Source organism: Eschrichtius robustus, chromosome 6, assembly GCF_028021215.1.
Source record: "Eschrichtius robustus isolate mEscRob2 chromosome 6, mEscRob2.pri, whole genome shotgun sequence".
Classification (NCBI taxonomy): Eukaryota; Metazoa; Chordata; class Mammalia; order Artiodactyla; family Eschrichtiidae; genus Eschrichtius; species Eschrichtius robustus.
This window is the reverse complement of record NC_090829.1, coordinates 58,606,960-58,624,122: the sequence shown is the minus strand read 5'-3', so window position 1 is coordinate 58,624,122 and position 17,163 is coordinate 58,606,960. Positions and strand designations below refer to the sequence as shown.

At 37.9% G+C, this 17,163-nt stretch overlaps 1 protein-coding gene across 2 annotated transcripts in view; it reads right to left on the bottom strand.

The window, feature by feature from the left end:
- PIK3CA (phosphatidylinositol-4,5-bisphosphate 3-kinase catalytic subunit alpha) overlaps positions 1-16,858 on the bottom strand; it is a 102,068-nt gene extending 85,210 nt beyond the window's left edge. For both annotated transcript variants that reach the window (XM_068546272.1, XM_068546271.1), the window contains exon 1: positions 16,389-16,858. The gene's annotated coding sequence lies outside the window, so the exon portion shown is untranslated. The remainder of the gene's footprint in view (positions 1-16,388) is intronic.
- Positions 16,859-17,163: the final 305 nt, after the last annotated feature.

The following is a 17,163-nucleotide window of genomic DNA, read 5'->3' as shown; positions in this document are numbered from 1 at the left end:
ACCTTACACCTAAAGCAATTAGAGAAAGAACAAAAACACCCCCAAAGTTAGCAGAAGGAAAGAAATCATAAAGATCAGATCAGAAATAAACGAAAAAGAAATGAAGGAAACGACAGCAAGGATGTAAAAGCTGGTTCTTTGAGAAGATAAACAAAATTGATAAACCATTAGCCAGACTTATCAAGAAAAAAAGGGAGAAAACTCAGATCAATAGAATTAGAAATGAAAAAGGAGAAGTAACAACTGACACTGCAAAAATACAAAGGATCATGAGAGATTACTACAAGCAACTATATGCCAATAAAATGGACAACCTGGAAGAAATGAACAAATTCTTAGAAAAGCACAACCTTCTGAGACTGAACCGCAAAGAAATAGAAAATATGAACAGACCAATCACAAGCACTGAAATTGAGACTGTGATTAAAAATCTTCCAACAAACAAAAGCCCAGGACCTGATGGCTTCACAGGTGAATTCTGTCAAACATTTAGAGAAGAGCTAACACCTATCCTTCTAAAACTCTTCTAAAATATAGCAGAGAGAGGAACACTCCCAAACTCATTCTACGAGGCTACCATCACTCTGATACCAAAACCAGACAAAGATGTCACAAAGAAAGAAAACTACAGGCCAATATCACTGATGAACATAGATGCAAAGATCCTCAACAAAATACTAGCAAACAGAATCCAACAGCACATTAAAAGGATCATACACTATGATCAAGTGGGGTTTAGCCCAGCAATGCAAGGATTCTTCAATATACACAAATCAATCAACATGATACACCATATTAACAAACTGAAGGAGAAAAACCATATGATCATCTCAATAGATGCAGAGAAAGCTTTCGACAAATTCAACACCCATTTATGATAAAAACCGTCCAGGTAGTAGGCAAAGAGGGAACTTTCCTTAACATAATAAAGGCCATATATGACAAACCCACAGCCAACATTGTCCTCAGTGGTGAAAAACTGAAACCATTTCCACTAAGATCAGGAACAAGACAAGGTTGCCCCCTCTCACCACTAGTATTCAACATACTTTTGGAAGTTTTAGCCACAGCAGTCAGAGAAGAAAAAGAAATAAAAGCAATCCAAACTGGAAAAGAAGAAGTAAAGCTGTCACTGTTTGCAGATAACATGATACTATACATAGAGAATCCTAAAGATGCTACTAGAAAACTACTAGAGCTGATCAATGAATCTGGTAAAGTAGCAGAATACAAAATTAATGCACAGAAATCTCTTGCATTCCTATACACTAATGATGAAAAATCTGAAAGTGAAATTAAGAAAATACTCCCGTTTACCATTGCAACAAAAAGAATAAAATATCTAGGAATAAACCTACCTAAAGAGACAAAAGACCTGTATGCAGAAAATTATAAGACACTGATGAAAGAAATTAAAGATGATACAAACAGATGGAGAGATATACCATGTTCTTGGATTGGAAGAATCAACATTGTGCAAATGACTCTACTACCCAAAGCAATCTACAGATTCAATGCAATCCCTATCAAACTACCAATGGCATTTTTCACAGAAGTAGAACAAAAAATTTCGCAATTTGTATGGAAACACGAAAGACACCGAATAGTCAAAACAATCTTGAGAAGGAAAAACGGAGCTGGAGGAATCAGGCTCCCTGACTTCAGACTATACTACAAAGCTACAGTAATCAAGACAGTATGCTACTGGCACAAAAACAGAAATATAGATCAATGGAACAGGATAGAAAGCCCATAGATAAACACACGCACATATGGTCACCTTATCTGTGATAAAGGAGGCAAGAATATACAGTGGAGAAAAGACAGCCTCTTCAACAAGTGGTGCTGGGAAAACTGGACAGCTATATGTAAAAGAATGAAAGTAGAACACTCCCTAACACCATACACATAAATAAACTCAAAATGGATTAAAGACCTAAATGTAAGGCCAGACACCATCAAACTCTTAGAGGAAAACATAGGCAGAACACTCTATGACATAAATCACAGCAAGATCCTTTTTGACCCACCTTCTAGGGAAATGGAAATAAAACCAAAAATAAACAAATGGGACCTAATGAAACTTCAAAGCTTTTGCACAGCAAAGGAAACCATAAACAAGATGATAAGACAACCCTCAGAACGGGAGAATATATTTGCAAATGAAGCAACTGACAAAGGATTAATCTCCAAAACATAAAAGCAACTCATGCAGCTCAATATCAAAAAAACAAACAACCCAATGCAAAAATGGGCAGGAGACCCAAATAGACATTTCTCCAAAGAACATATACAGATTGCCAACAAACACATGAAAGGATGCTCAACATCATTAATCATTAGAGAAATGCAAATGAAAACTACAATGAGATATCATCCCACACCGGTCAGAATGGCCATCATCAAAAAATCTACAAACAATAAATGCTGGAGAGGGTGTGGAGAAAAGGGAACCGTCTTCCACTGTTGGTGGGAATGTAAATTGATACAGCCACTATGGAGAGCAGTATTGAGGTTCCTTAAAAAACTAAAAATAGAACTACCATACGACCCAGCAATCCCACTACTGGGCATATACCCTGAGAAAACCATAATTCAAAAAGAGTCATGTACCAAAATGTTCATTGCAGTGCTATTTACAATAGCTAGGACATGGAAGCAACCTAAGTGTCCATCAACAGATGAATGAATAAAGAAGATGTGGCACATATATACAATGGAATATTACTCAGCCACAAAAAGGTACGAAACTGAGTCATTTGTAGTGAGGTGGACGGACCTAGAGACTGTCATACAGAGTGAAGTAAGTCAGAAACAGAAAAACAAATATCGTATGCTAACACATATATATGGAATCTAAGAAAAAGAAAAGAAAAAACAATGTCAGAAGAACCTGGGGGCAAGACGCGAATAAAGATGCAGACCTACTAGAGAATGGACTTGAGGATACGCGGAGGGGGAAGGGTAAGCTGGGACTAAGTGAGAGAGTGGCATGGACATATATACACTACCAAACATAAAATAGATAGCTAGTGGGAAGGAGCCACATAGCACAGGGAGATCAGCTCGTTGCTTTGTGACCACCTGGAGGGGTGGGATAGGGAGGGTGGGAGGGAGGGAGATGCAAGAGGGAAGAGATATGGGGACATATGTATATGTATAACTGATTCAATCTGTTTTAATGCAGAAACTAACACACCATTGTAAAGCAATTATACTCTAATAAAGATGTTAAAAAAACAAAAACAAAAGAAGTGTGTGGGTTTTATTGTTATTATTAACCTGGTACATGAGAGGTATAGACTATGGGATCATCAGCGTGAGAAAAATGTTACCTTGTATGACCATCAAGAGCAGTCTGGTGAAAACTGTTACAAGGTAAGAGGTAAGAAAACATAAATTCACATATAGTTACCAAAAACTTAAATATGAACTAATAGTCTCATTTATATAAGGTGCCAACCACAGTACCGAAACCAGGTACAGTAAGTCCCTTATATACAAACGAGTTCTGTTCCAAGAGTAAGTCCAACAAAGTCAGCCTAGGTACCCAACTAACACAATCGGCTATATAGTATCGTACCGTATTAGGTTTATAATACTTTTCACACAAATAATATGTAAAAAACAAACAAAAAATGAAGAAAACATTTTTAATCTTACAGTACAGTACCTTGAAAAGTACAGTATAGTACCAGCTACATCACTGCTGCTTTTACGCTTGCTTCCGGAAATCCTGGCCTTGAAATAAAGATACTGTACTACTGTACTCTATACAGTACTGTAAAGTACAGAAAAGCACAACCACACACACGTGACAATGTATGCCAGACACGTGAACTAACCTATGTGATTAGACATGCGAATGCACGTTCTCACATTTGAAAGTTTCCAACTTGAAGGTTCGTGTGTAGGGGACTTACTGTAGATGATGCCATAGAAACTTGCATCAGTGATGCCAGGTAGCATCATTAGTGATTAAGTCAAAGACTTAAGAGACTGAACTGATGAAAATATTCAGCATACATGGCTGCTTTCCTTATTTGCACGTAAATGACTTGTAAGGTTTACACAATGCCCAGTCAGTGTAAACTAGATACCAAACAGAATAATAACAAAAAAGTTAAATCTGTATTCATTAAGACTTCATAGCAAGTATAATAGAGAAGTGAAAGACAAGTAGCTTTAAAACATGACATGAGAATTCTACAAAAGCCATGTAACATAGCAACTATGTGACAATATGACACAATTACCACTTAGTGCATAGAGAAAGACAGGGAAAGGAAATACCTAGTAAATGAAACAAGTACTGCTTCAATGGCAGAGTGCTATTAAGACAGCTGCTGGAGGCAAACAGAAGTCCAGGACCAGAGGGCTTCACAGAGGAATTCTACCAAACATATAAAGGAGAGCTAACACCCATCCTTCTCAGACTATTCCAAAAAATTGAAGAGGACAGAAAACCCTCAAATTCATTCTATGAGGCCACCATTACCCTGATACTAAAATCAGACAAAGATACTACAAAAAAAGAAAATTACAGGCCAGTATCTCTGATGAATATAGATGCAAAAATCCTTGACAAAATATTAGCAAACAGAATTTATCAATATATAAAAAGGATCATATACCATGATCAAGTGGGATTTATTCCAGGGATGCAAAGATGATTCAGTATCTGCAAATCAATGTGAAACACCACATTAACAAAAGGAAGGATAAAAACTACATGATCATCTCAATAGATGCAGATACAGCATTTGACAAAATTTGACATCCATTCATGATAAAAACCCTCAGTAAAGTTGGTATAGAGGGAACATATCTCAACATAATAAAGGCCATTTATGACAAACCCACAGCTAATATCATACTCAATGGTGAAATGCTGAAAGCTTTTCCTCTAAAACCAGGAACAAGACAAGGATGCCCACTCTTGCCACTTCTATTTAACACAGTACTGGAAATCCTAGCCACAGAAATCAGACAAGAGAAAGAAATAAAAGGCATCCAAATTAGAAGGGAAAAAGTAAAACTGTCACTATTTGCAGATGATGTGATACTGTATATAGAAAACCCTAAAGTCTCCACACCAAAACTATTAGAACTAATAAATGAATTCAGGAAAGTTGCAGGATACAAGATTAGTTTACAGGAATCTGCTGCTTTTTTTATACACTAATAATGAACTACCAGAAAGAGAAAGTAAGAAAACAATCCCATTTAAAATCACATCAAAAAGAATAAAATACCTAGGAATACACTTAACCAAGGAGGTGAAACACCTACACTCTGAAAACTCTAAAACACTGATGAAGAACATTGAAGATGACACAAAGAAATGGAACGATATCTTGTGTTCATGGACTAGAAGAATTAATGTTGTTAAAATATCCATACTACCCAAAGCAATCTACAGATTTAAGGCAATCCCTACCAAAATACCCATGACATCTTCCACAGAACTAGAACAAACAATCCTAAAATTTATATGGAACCACAAAAGACCTCGAATAGCCAAAACAATCTTGAGAAAAAAGAACAAAGCTGGAGGTATTACATTCCCTGACTTCAGACTACACTACAAAGCTACAGTTATCAAAACACTATGGCATTGGCACAAAAACAGACAGATCCTTGGACAGAATAGAGAGCCCAGAAATAAACCCTTGCGCCTATGGTCAATTATTAATCTACGACAAAGGAGGCAAGAATATACAATGGAGAAAAGACAGTCTCTTCAACAAGCGGTGCTGGGAAAACTGGACAGTTGCATGTAAAAGACTGGAATTAGAACATTTTCTCATACCATATACAAAAATAAGCTCAAAATAAATTAAAGACCTAACTAAGACTGGAAAACATAAAACTCCTAGAAGAAAACATAGGCAGAACACTCTCTGACATAAATCTTAGCAATGTTTTTTTGGCTCTGTCTCCTAAGGCAAAGGAAACAAAAGCAAAAATAAACAAGTGAGACCTAATTAAACTTAAAAGCTTTTACAAAGCAAAGGAAACCATCAACAAAATGAAAAGACAACCTAAAGAATGGGAGAAAATATCAGCAAATGATATGACTGATAAGGAGTAATATCCAAAATATATGAAGAGGTCACACAACTCAACACCAAAAAAACAAACAACCCAATTGAGAAGTGTGCATTAGACTAAATAGACACTTTCCCAAAGAAGACATACAGACAGCCAACAGGCACACAAAAAGATGCTCAAGCTTGTTAATCACCAGAGAAATGCGAATTAAAACCACAATGAGATACCACCTCACAACTGTCAGAATGGCTATCATCAAAAAGACCATAAATAACAAATGTTGGTGAGGATGTGGAGTAAAGGGAACCCTTGTACACTGTTGGTGGGAATGTTAACTGGTGCAGCCACTGTGGAAAGCAGTATGGAGGTTCCTCAAAAAACTAAAAATAGAATTACCATATGATCCAGCAATTCAACTCCTAGATATATAGCCAAAGAAAACGAAAACACTAGTTCAAAAAGATACAAGCACCCTAACGTTCATAGCAGCATTATTTACAATTGCCAAGATATGGAAGCAACCTAAGCGTCCACCAACAGATAAACAGATAAAGAAGATGTGGTATATATGTATACAATGGAATATTACTCAGCCATAAAAAGGAATGAAATTTTGCCATCTGCAACAAAATTGATGAACCTCAAGAGTATTATGCTTAGTGAAATCAGTCAGACAGAGAAAGACAAATACTGTATGTTATCACTTACATGTGGAATCTAAAAAATAAATGAGTGAATATAACAGAACAAAAACAGACTCACAAATATTGAGAACAAACTAGTGGTTACCAGCGGGGAGAGGGAAGTGGAGGGAAAATATAGAGGTAGGAGATTAAGAGGTACAAATTAATAAGTATAAAATAAATAGGCTACAAGGATATGTTGTACAGCACATGGGAGATAGCCAATATTTTATAATAACTTTAAATGGAGTATAGTCTAGAAAAATACTGAATCACTATGTTGTACACCTGAAACTAATTTAATATTATAAATCAACCATACTTCAATAAAAATGAAAAAGAAAAAGGACATCTGCTGAGGATTCTGAGATTCCAGGAATGGACAGGGGAAAACAATCCATAGGAAGCTCAGACTAGGTGTGAAAAATGTATGTCCATTTACTTAATTCCTTTCTGTCCACTAAACCTTCATTCCAATCATGCTAAATCTCTATATGTTAACTTCTATTAAGACTAGGTATGAAATAGAATTCAAATTCCCAGAGTAAGAATGAAACTTTAAAAAGTTATAATAGAACAAAAAGCAAGCAGTAATGTCAAGAAGCTTGTTAAAAAGGAACTTTACTGTTCACTCTCCAGAGAAAGGATTCATTAGTAAATCCTCAAAATGGACAGGATTCAATTCACTACAAAATGTTAAAGCCCCCAAATAAATCGATGAATATGACATGGTTAGTGCTCTCAAGTAGCATACAGATATTTATTAAGTGCTTACAACGTACTAGGCACTGTTCTAAATGCTTTCATGTATTCGGCATTTAACCTTCATTATAATATTATGATGTAGTATTGCTATTATCCCTTTTCTACAAATGAGAAAATACGTATTAACCCAGAGAATATTTAACCCAGACAGGTTAAATAATTTGCCCTCAATTACAAAACTAGAAATTTTGACAGTCTGGCTTGGGAGCACATGCTCTTAACCATTGTGACATATATTTAGGAAAAGAAAAATTAAAGAAGCCTACATACACTGACCATATTTTGTGGATTTTCTAAGACTGTTCTGACTTCAAATATTCCATACCATTGTCAGATTACTTGATCCCATTTTGGCTGGGGAAAAAAATTATTTGAAGGAGGAATGTACATAACAAATTTATATATCTGATATTTAAACTCAACAAAACACCATCGCATGATACGTTTAGCTGTGCTTTAGTCGTTGTTCATTAGTAGATCATTTAGCTGTGTATTAGTAGTGTCTGTGAACAACACATGGCTGCAAAAAGAGCCATTTCACTTCATAGAAATTGTCAAAATTATTCACAGTGATTTTGAGGAAATCTTAAGTCCTACAATATCACTAAGAAATTTGAAAGTTGGTCACTTCTAGTGAAAACAAACTACCAGTCTCTGAACCATAAAATCACTAATATTATAAATTGCTTTGAATTTTACTACCATTGTAATTATCAAGACTAGTACAGAAACTGCTTTGATAAAGTCATGTTCAACTTTTACAACTGGTATATAGTTAGAGAAAAAGAGTACAAATATCACTTTCATAAATACTGAAAGATGCTGCCTATCAAGGCCTCAATTGCAAATAATAGCCATTAGATTTTAAGGAAATCTTTATAGGAAAAATAACTTTAAAATGATGTTACTACTAATGTTTACAATAAATATAAAAATGACAGTGTGAAAATATAATTTTTCCTTTCTTTGCTGTCATATATGATTTGATTTCAGATCGACTTTATAGTTGTGCCTAATTTCAATCATTTTCCCGACAATTTTTCCCATTAATGCTGCTTTTCTTTTGGTAACATGCCCCATAAATCTATATTCCAGAAGAGCAGCTTATTTAGCAGAAAACTCCAAGGTTTTTGTACTTGTCAAGAAGTTAACCTCCTAAGGAAAAACTCAAAACACACATACACAATTCACTTGCTTTTAGGCTAAAGGCAGCCAATTGTTTCAAAATGCAATAGTACTTTCAGGTCTAGACCTGCAGTTAGTCCATCAGAAAAGTACTTGGAAAAGCATGATCTGTCAAAGAAAAGCCACAGAAATCTGCTTAGCTTGTTGAAAAATGAGTACATACTCAAAATAACTCTAAATAATATCTCATTACCTGAACAGTTTGCTGGTTAAAAACTATTCAAAAGTTGAAGGTAATTTGAATATTCATAGAAACAACAAATCAATAGCATACACACCATTGCTTTCTGACAAGGACAATTATTTTTGTCATCTTTTCATATATTTGTCTGCACAACAGAGGATACATCTAGAAAAAAGAGGGTTACTATGCCTCTGGAATTATGTTTCTAAGATTAGAACATATTTTCTGAAAACCATCTAGTGGGATGGGTTACAAAAGGAAAGTATGGAACATATTTTCCTAGAAGTCTTTAACTAAAGTAAAGATGGTTGCCAATGGCTATTAAGGGTGCTGTGACAGGTTTTTTGGCCTTCTTAACCCTGGCAACTGGTGTGCAATGGATGATCTACTCTCAATGCCTGTCAGTCGCTTACTGGCAATACCTTTGCCAGTAACCAAAATGGCCATGCCTGTACAACTTTGATCCTCCAAAGTCACTGAAGGTTTCAGAAAGAAAGAAAGAAAATCTTTCCAGTCCATTCTTTTCTGATGGCAGCTTTTCTCTGTCACAGAATTTCACAAAGGGCCTTCAAATATGTGCGAATTTATAAAAAGGCAGAAAAAAAGATTTTTGCTTCTGAAGATACAACAAACTGAGATAGGACCATCTTCCCTCTAGGGAATGGCTTAACTTACTCTTCCCTGAAATCAGAAATAGGCTTTAGGACTTCCCTGGTGGCGTAGTGGTTAAGAATCCGCCTGCCAATGCAGGGGACACGGGCTCAATCCCTGGTCCGGGAAGATCCCACATGCCACGGAGCACCTAAGCCCCTGCGCCACATCTACTGAGCCTGCGCTCTAGAGCCCGCGATCCACAACTACTGAGCCCTTGTGCCGCAACTACTGAAGCCCGTGCGCCTAGGGCCTGTGCTCCACAACAAAAGAAGCCACTGCAATGAGAAGCCCGTGCACCGCAACGAAGAGTAGCCCCCACTCGCCGCAACTAGAGAAAGCCCACGTGCAGCAACAAAGACCCAACACAGCCAAAAAAATAAATTAAAAAATTAAAAAAAAAAAAAGGAGCAGACTTTAAAATGCTAGGAATCTCATAGAATTTTGGAATTGTAAAGAACCTTAGAAATTTTGCAGGTAAAGAAAAGTGCTAAAAGGTCAAGATCTAACGCCAAAGAGCTAGTTAACAGTTCAATATAGAACCTAGATTTTCAGACTCTTGACCCAATGTTCTTTTAGGACACAGCTTCTCCTAATCTATCAATCTTTGTTAAAAATGTCTACAAACATCAGTAGAAATATGCACTAGTTAACAACTTATAGAAATGTGTTTCCTACCTACTTCAAATCTATACTCAGTAAATGATCAACTACGACTGGCACAGCAATTTATATAGTTTTCAGATAGTTTAAAATATATAGCTACTAACTGATAGAAAGATAAGAAAAGTGTTTTGATTCCCAATTATGATTCTACTGCAAAAATATCACTTACTGATCACCTACTTTTGGGTACTATGCTATGTGCTGAGGATATAAGAATGAACACAAACATGGTCTCCTCCTGTTAAAAAATTTATGCTTAAAATTATCTTCATAATATTGCTTTAAATCTCTACAGTACTTTATAAGATGTATCTCTACACTGAATCTTACTAACTCTTGGTGAGTTTGGCAAGAGAGTTATGATCAGAACAGAATGATTCTATCCTTATGTAGCTTTTTTCACATCACAACACTGACTTCTTTGGCTTCCACTACACAAATATTTAAAATCTGAAGTGTAGCAGATAAGTATGGCCTGTAAATATTCTTACTTTTTTTTTTTTTAAATCCCACACTTATTTCAAATGGCAATGCTGGCCCTGATACAGAGACTCCTTTGTAACAATTCCAATTATATACTAAAAGTTACTAAAACTTAACCTCTTATAAATGAGTGCAATTCAGATAAACTATCAAGCTAACTAGCAAAATGATACAGAAGAAATGAGTGTTTAATTGTCAGACCAAATATGAAACATGTTATTCTTGTACTAGGTATAAATTTAAAATAATGATTAATATGTATACATTTTCCCATGAATAATTTTATGCAATTTGGATCATTTGAATTACCTCAATTATATGAATTATTAGCAAGCAACATATTATAATTCCTATTGTATCATTGCAGAAAGAGAGGCAAAGATGTGATATAGTCTGTCTCCTCTCCCCCTTACACAAATACAAAGTAGCAGTTTGGGATTGGAATTTAGTCTTTCAGCCATCCAGACCACAGCACCATAATCCATACTAAAAACAGTTCCACTGTAAGAAATATTAAACTTGAAGAAAAAACTCTAAGCCACCACTTTTACTACAAGTTTATAAACTTTTTATTGAAGCATTTTAACTTTAAACTCCCCAAACTGTATAGCTGAGGAGAGGGATAGAGAACATCTAAAAATTCCTTAACCAGCATCAATTGATTCATGTTAATAAAGGATTAAATGTGAATAATATAAATGTCTATAAAACATTATCAGTATATCTAAGGTTGAATAACCTTTCTGAATGATGGAAATCTCCAGCCTTTAAGTCGAATCCTCAGACTCCACTGTGTGTTGCCCCATGCTTCTTTTTTTACACCCTTAAGACTTCAGTTTCTCCTACCCGCTATTCTTAATTTTTATTACAGTACTTTTTCTAAAAAGATAATAAATTTCTCTTTAAACATAAACTTAAGGGAGAACTCAGACAAGTCAATTTGCTTTACACAAAAATAAGACTGGTATCCAGAAACTTCAGCAGAGATACTATTACATTGTGTGTAAGGTAACTCTCTATTACCAAATAAATGAAGGTTAAAATAACCATATAAAATTAAGATACATGGCTCCCAAATAGAGAAAGATATCAATAACTTTAGTCTGCTAACTGATATCTGTAACCACATCTGATATTGAGAACAATATTCTGAAATTGGTCCTGAGCAGAGGTATACTCCCTGTATCTCCTAGAAATTACTAAATAAATGTTCCTGAATTTTAAGGTCTGGCAAACAGAGATTTCACCAAAATCTCTGGGTCTTCTTTTGTAAATCATCCTTAGTTTTAATCTGTCCATTCTTTTGGAATGGTCAAGTCTGATTTTACTTATCTTTGGAGATGGCATAAGGTCATCAGTTTAGATTCTCCCTTCCTCCATATTATGTATTATGGATGTATAGATAGCTTGACACTTGCTATCCCGTCGTGGTTCAAACTTCTAGGCATAATTCTTTCCCAAGCAGGATGACTAACACCTGGATGTTTGACAGTGGAATAAGGTTCTAAGAAAATGAAACTAAAAGCCACCGTGGTGTTTGGTCCCTAGTCACACCTGTAAAGCTAGCAGTCAGCAAAGTGGAAAACAGGATTTATTACATAAACTGTGCCTTTTTTCATATCTCAGATAAGTCCAATCATGAGATCTAACACCTTTTAAGGGGAAATGAAATGAACATGTATTAAACATCTGATCCAGGACAAAAACTTTCTTGGATCTATATTATCTCATTTAATTCAACAACAACAACAACAACTCTGCTGAGTAGTAATTACTCCCATTATACACATTAGGAAATCTGTCCAAAGTAATCCTGCCAGTAAGTATAGAAGCCAGGTTTTGATCCAAGCAGGTTCAGATTTTCCAAAGTCAATATTTTTAGTACTCATAGGATTTTAAGGCAAGATCACTGAGTACCATGTAGAACATTCAGTACAATTCCTCTATGTTACAGATAAGGAAACTGAGGTCCAAAAAGATTGAGACTTGCCCAAGGTCACACACTTGTGATGAGGCTGGGATTTGAATTCATATCTCCTGATTTCCAGCACAGTTCTGTGTATAATTATTTGTGTGTGTGTGTGTGTGTTTGGGGTTGAGTATCACTCTTGATATAATTTATATTTAATTTAGAACATCTCAACTGTCTCCAAATAAAATTCATATGTGTGGCAGGTGCAGGGATGTATATTTTTAGTGACCAAAAATAATAAATGTGTTTGGCAAGAATAAAAGCTTAATTGGCATTTATAAATTATTACATGTTGTAAAGAAGTCTGTTGTCAATATATTTATTTATTCAGTGAATAACTGCCTATTATGTACTGGCTACTGTGCTTGGCAATGAGAATACAACTGTATATAAGATAGAGCCCCTATCCTTCTCATGATTTACATCTTGGTGGAGGATACCAACAAATAAATTGGCAATTACCAATGCAGTAAGTCAATGCTATGACAGAGGAGTACAAGATATTATGGGAACAGGAAGCAAGGGCACCTAACCCAGACTAGACTATTCAAAGGAGTTGATATGAAAGATGAGTAGGAGTCAGCCAGTTAAGGAAAGGGTATGAAATATGCAAATGTTTCAGGAAAAGCAAACAGCATTTGCACATCAAGCAGGAAAAGGCCAAGGGAGCCGGAGGAGGAGGAGGAAGAGATGAACCTAGAGAGAGAAGCAAGAAACAAATCATACAGGTCTTCGAAAGCAAGGGCTTTACAATCGTGTCTATTAGAATTACCTGGGGAACTTAAAAATAAATAAACAGATGTTTGGGCTCCCTCTTAGACCAATTAAATCAGAATCTCTAGGAATGAGACCCCGGCACTGATATTTTTAAAAAGCTAACTAGATGATTCTAATATGTGGCCAGGATCAAAAACCACTGTTTAAGCTATATGGGGAATTAAACATATACATTTATTACTGCAAATAAGGGAAAAGGTGATCTTAGTATCTCTGGGCCCTAGTTTCTTTACCTATTAAAAAGCAGGCTGGAGCAGGTTAGAGGTAGCATGATAAAATGAAAGGAGTCACAAAGCATTAGTTTTGTCAATGAGTTGTCACCTGACACCTGTCTGACCTTAGATTAAAATGTCATTTCTCAGAGACAGTAATACTGCCTTCTCTACAGGGCTGTTGTGTAGCTCAAGATAAATATATTTAATAAAACAGCTCAATAACTATGCTAATAAAATATAAACCATGGTTTTCCAAGATTTATGCTTCTAAAGTTGCACAATTTTAAAGATTATAAATATTTTCACCAGAGATAAAATCTTTTATGATGCTTAAGAAACACATTTCATTTAAAGAATCACCCCTACCTTGAAGTTCAAGATATTTAAATAATAAAATAGAGAACTGATCCTTTTAATACTATTTTAGTTTCTAAAGAGATCAAACGGGATTAAGTTAGCCCTTTTCAAATAAACAGATCAACAGAGCAAATGCCCTTTAAATGGTAATAGCTAATGTTAAAAATTCTTTATTCAGTAAAGGGCACTAATAAGGAAAGCTATACACAAAGTAAACTGTTTTAGGAAATGTATGATCTACCTTATCATATATGTATTTAATTTATAAATTTACTTTTTTTTTTTTAAGGGAATACTTATTTGGGATGGAGAGGATCTTCCCCTGACAGGAAGGAAGCTCTGCCTCAAGAAGGGCTGTTCCATCCAGAGCAAGGCAAAGCCACTGCTCTTTTATAGTCTCCCTTTCACATATATCTTGCCCATGAGAATATACACTTTCATGCAGTAATTTTTGGGTGTAAGTACAGCATTTGTATTTAGTGATATCTCTTTAATGCTCTACCCAATTTACTTAAAATTGAAAACAAAAAACTTTAGACATACAAAAACACTGTTCTGCATTTATATGTGGTTCATTTCTAACTCTTCAACTGAAACTGATAGGAATGCCTTTCAAACTTTATATTCATAGTCAATGATAAACTATTAAGCTAATATTCATTCACTTTCATTTCATGATGCTATTACCATTACGATGTGCTATCACTTCTTTCAATGACCTATTTTGTGATTTTAATAGGAAAGCACTCTATTTTACAATGATGAAAAACCCACAAGAAACTTTTGAAAAAAGTCATGGATGAAATTTAATTTTATCCAAAAACGTGAAATGAGAAAACTTAGAAAACCAAACAAAACACCAACACACACACACACACACACACACACACACTTGGCCCTCTTCAGATAATTTTGGCTGATGACACTGCAGAACAGTTAATCTGATAATTAAAATTTTCCAGAACATGTGATGTTTAGATAGAGATCTATGCTGTCAACCAGAATTCAATGCTTCAGTTAAAAAATGTTAAAACTTGAATACACAGATATATTAACAAATTCTTACACTGCAATTGCTTCTGGAGTCCATTAATAAAGACGTGTTCTGATTTATACAAATTAAATTAGCAACATGGTACCTTAAGTATTTTGCAGGTCTTTCCTTAACAACACGCAATTCAGCAAATAAATTTTGTACGGTGCAATGTAAGCAAATACCTAGAGAACCCATCTTCTGATCAGGAAAACATGCGATCAGTACTGCCCACAGTGGTTCAAATGTGGCCGCAGTAACTACCGACGACTTGAGTTACCAGGAGTTCACCTACCCAAGTTTTCTAGGGGTTCTCCCAGGCCTCACAAACTACGATTCAAAACATCGTCTCGCAAACCCATGTCCTGCATGTGCACAAAGGCGCAGTGCTGGAATGAGGAAGCTTCACCAAACAAAATCACAACTCTACTTCACTAAAGAATATGTAGGTTGTTTTTACAGAGGCCCCTCTTGTTGCGCTCCCCTTACCCTTTATATAACTACGTAAACAGCTCCCCAATTACTGACATCCAAGAAAAGAGCTTTCGATTCCTAAGTCTGGTAACTAGCCACCATCACCACTATTCCTTTTGCATCCTAAAATAAACCCCTCAAGCCGCGATCAAAACACACTGGCCGAACGTCTGGTGTTTACACAGCCCAATCCTGGGCGCTACCCTACCTTTCCGAGCCACTTAGGAGCTATGAAGCAGGCACCACATAACAGAATTAGTAAAGGCACAAATCACGAGACAACGTCTCAGGTCTATGAATGAAAGATCCAATACGTTTGACTGTCTCGGTTAAGACGAAAAAAACAACTTCGAGAGGAAGGGTGGGAGGAGAACTGCGGGGTGGGGGGAGGTTTTCCTTCCAAGCCCCAGCCGGGCGATTTAAACCCAGTATGAGGCAAACGCAGGGTCGCCGGGCTGGCGGGGCCGGAGTCCTCGGGCGTGACAGCCCCTCAGGAACAGCTCGCGGCTCGGCGCCGGGATCCCTCACGCCGCGGTGCTCGCGGGCCGGGTGGATGTGCAAGGGCGCGGGGGACCGAGCCACCGCGGCCGGAGCGACGGCCCTGGGCGCACTTCCTCAGTCCTAGCCGCCCCATCCCCAAAAATGGGAGAGGAAGGAAACGAGGAGCGAGGCGGCGGCCAGAGGGAGAAAAGAGGGAGCGGCGAACCCTCGCCTCTACATCTGGGTGAGGCCAGCAGCAGGCGGGGGAGAGGGAGCAGCGATCGCAGGCGAACTCCGATGAGGGCCGACGCTGGGAGAAACGACCGGCAGGCAGCCCCAGCCCAAGACGAGCACCCACCCGGCCCCATCCCGACCGCGCCCGCTCCCGGCCAGTCCGCGTTCTACTCACGCTTGGGGCTCCTCGAGGCTCCGCGGCTCTAACCGCATCGGGTCCCAGCCCCGCGGGCGGCGGCGGCGGCGGCGGCGGCGGCGGCGGCGCCGAGGGAGAGGAGAGCGGGCGGCACAGCCCCCGCCTCCCGGCCCCTCTCCCCCGCCGCTCCGGAGCTGCCCGGCCGGGCCCGAGCCCTGCCTCGCCGGCGGCCCCAGCCCCAGCGGCCCGGCGGCAGCAGCCCGAGACCTCAGCGGCCGCAGCGGCGGCACCGGAACTGCCGCTTTCTCCTTCTCGTTGCCTCTCCTCGCTAGCCCCAGCCACACGCCCCCGCCCCCGTCTCCTTTCTCTGTCACCCCTGTTTTTTTCCTTTTGTTTCCAGAATAAACTTTATTGGTCTCTTTTTCCGCTCACATCGTGTAAACAAACAACGAACTCTTCCCCACCCCCTCGACTCCCCCCTCCTCGGGTAGAGGAGGGTAAGAGCTGAGGAGGGGCCGAGCCTACTATGGCCCGGAAGCAGATGTGCAAATGAGGGGAAGTGAAACTGCGGAGACCAGGAGTGGGAAGTGGGCAAATCCGGTAACAGTGTGCCAGTGCGCTTGCGCTTTGGTGTTGTGCCTGAAGTTGGGGTGGCGTTATGGGTGCTTTTCTGGCGCGCTGGTATTTAATGCTGTTGTCTTTTGCAGTAGTGAGGCTGTTTCGTCATCCTATGGCGGCATATGTGTCGTACATCTGTTTGTACGAGCGAGAGATACAGAAAGGAGGATTGGGAGGAAGCGGGTCCGTTCACTTT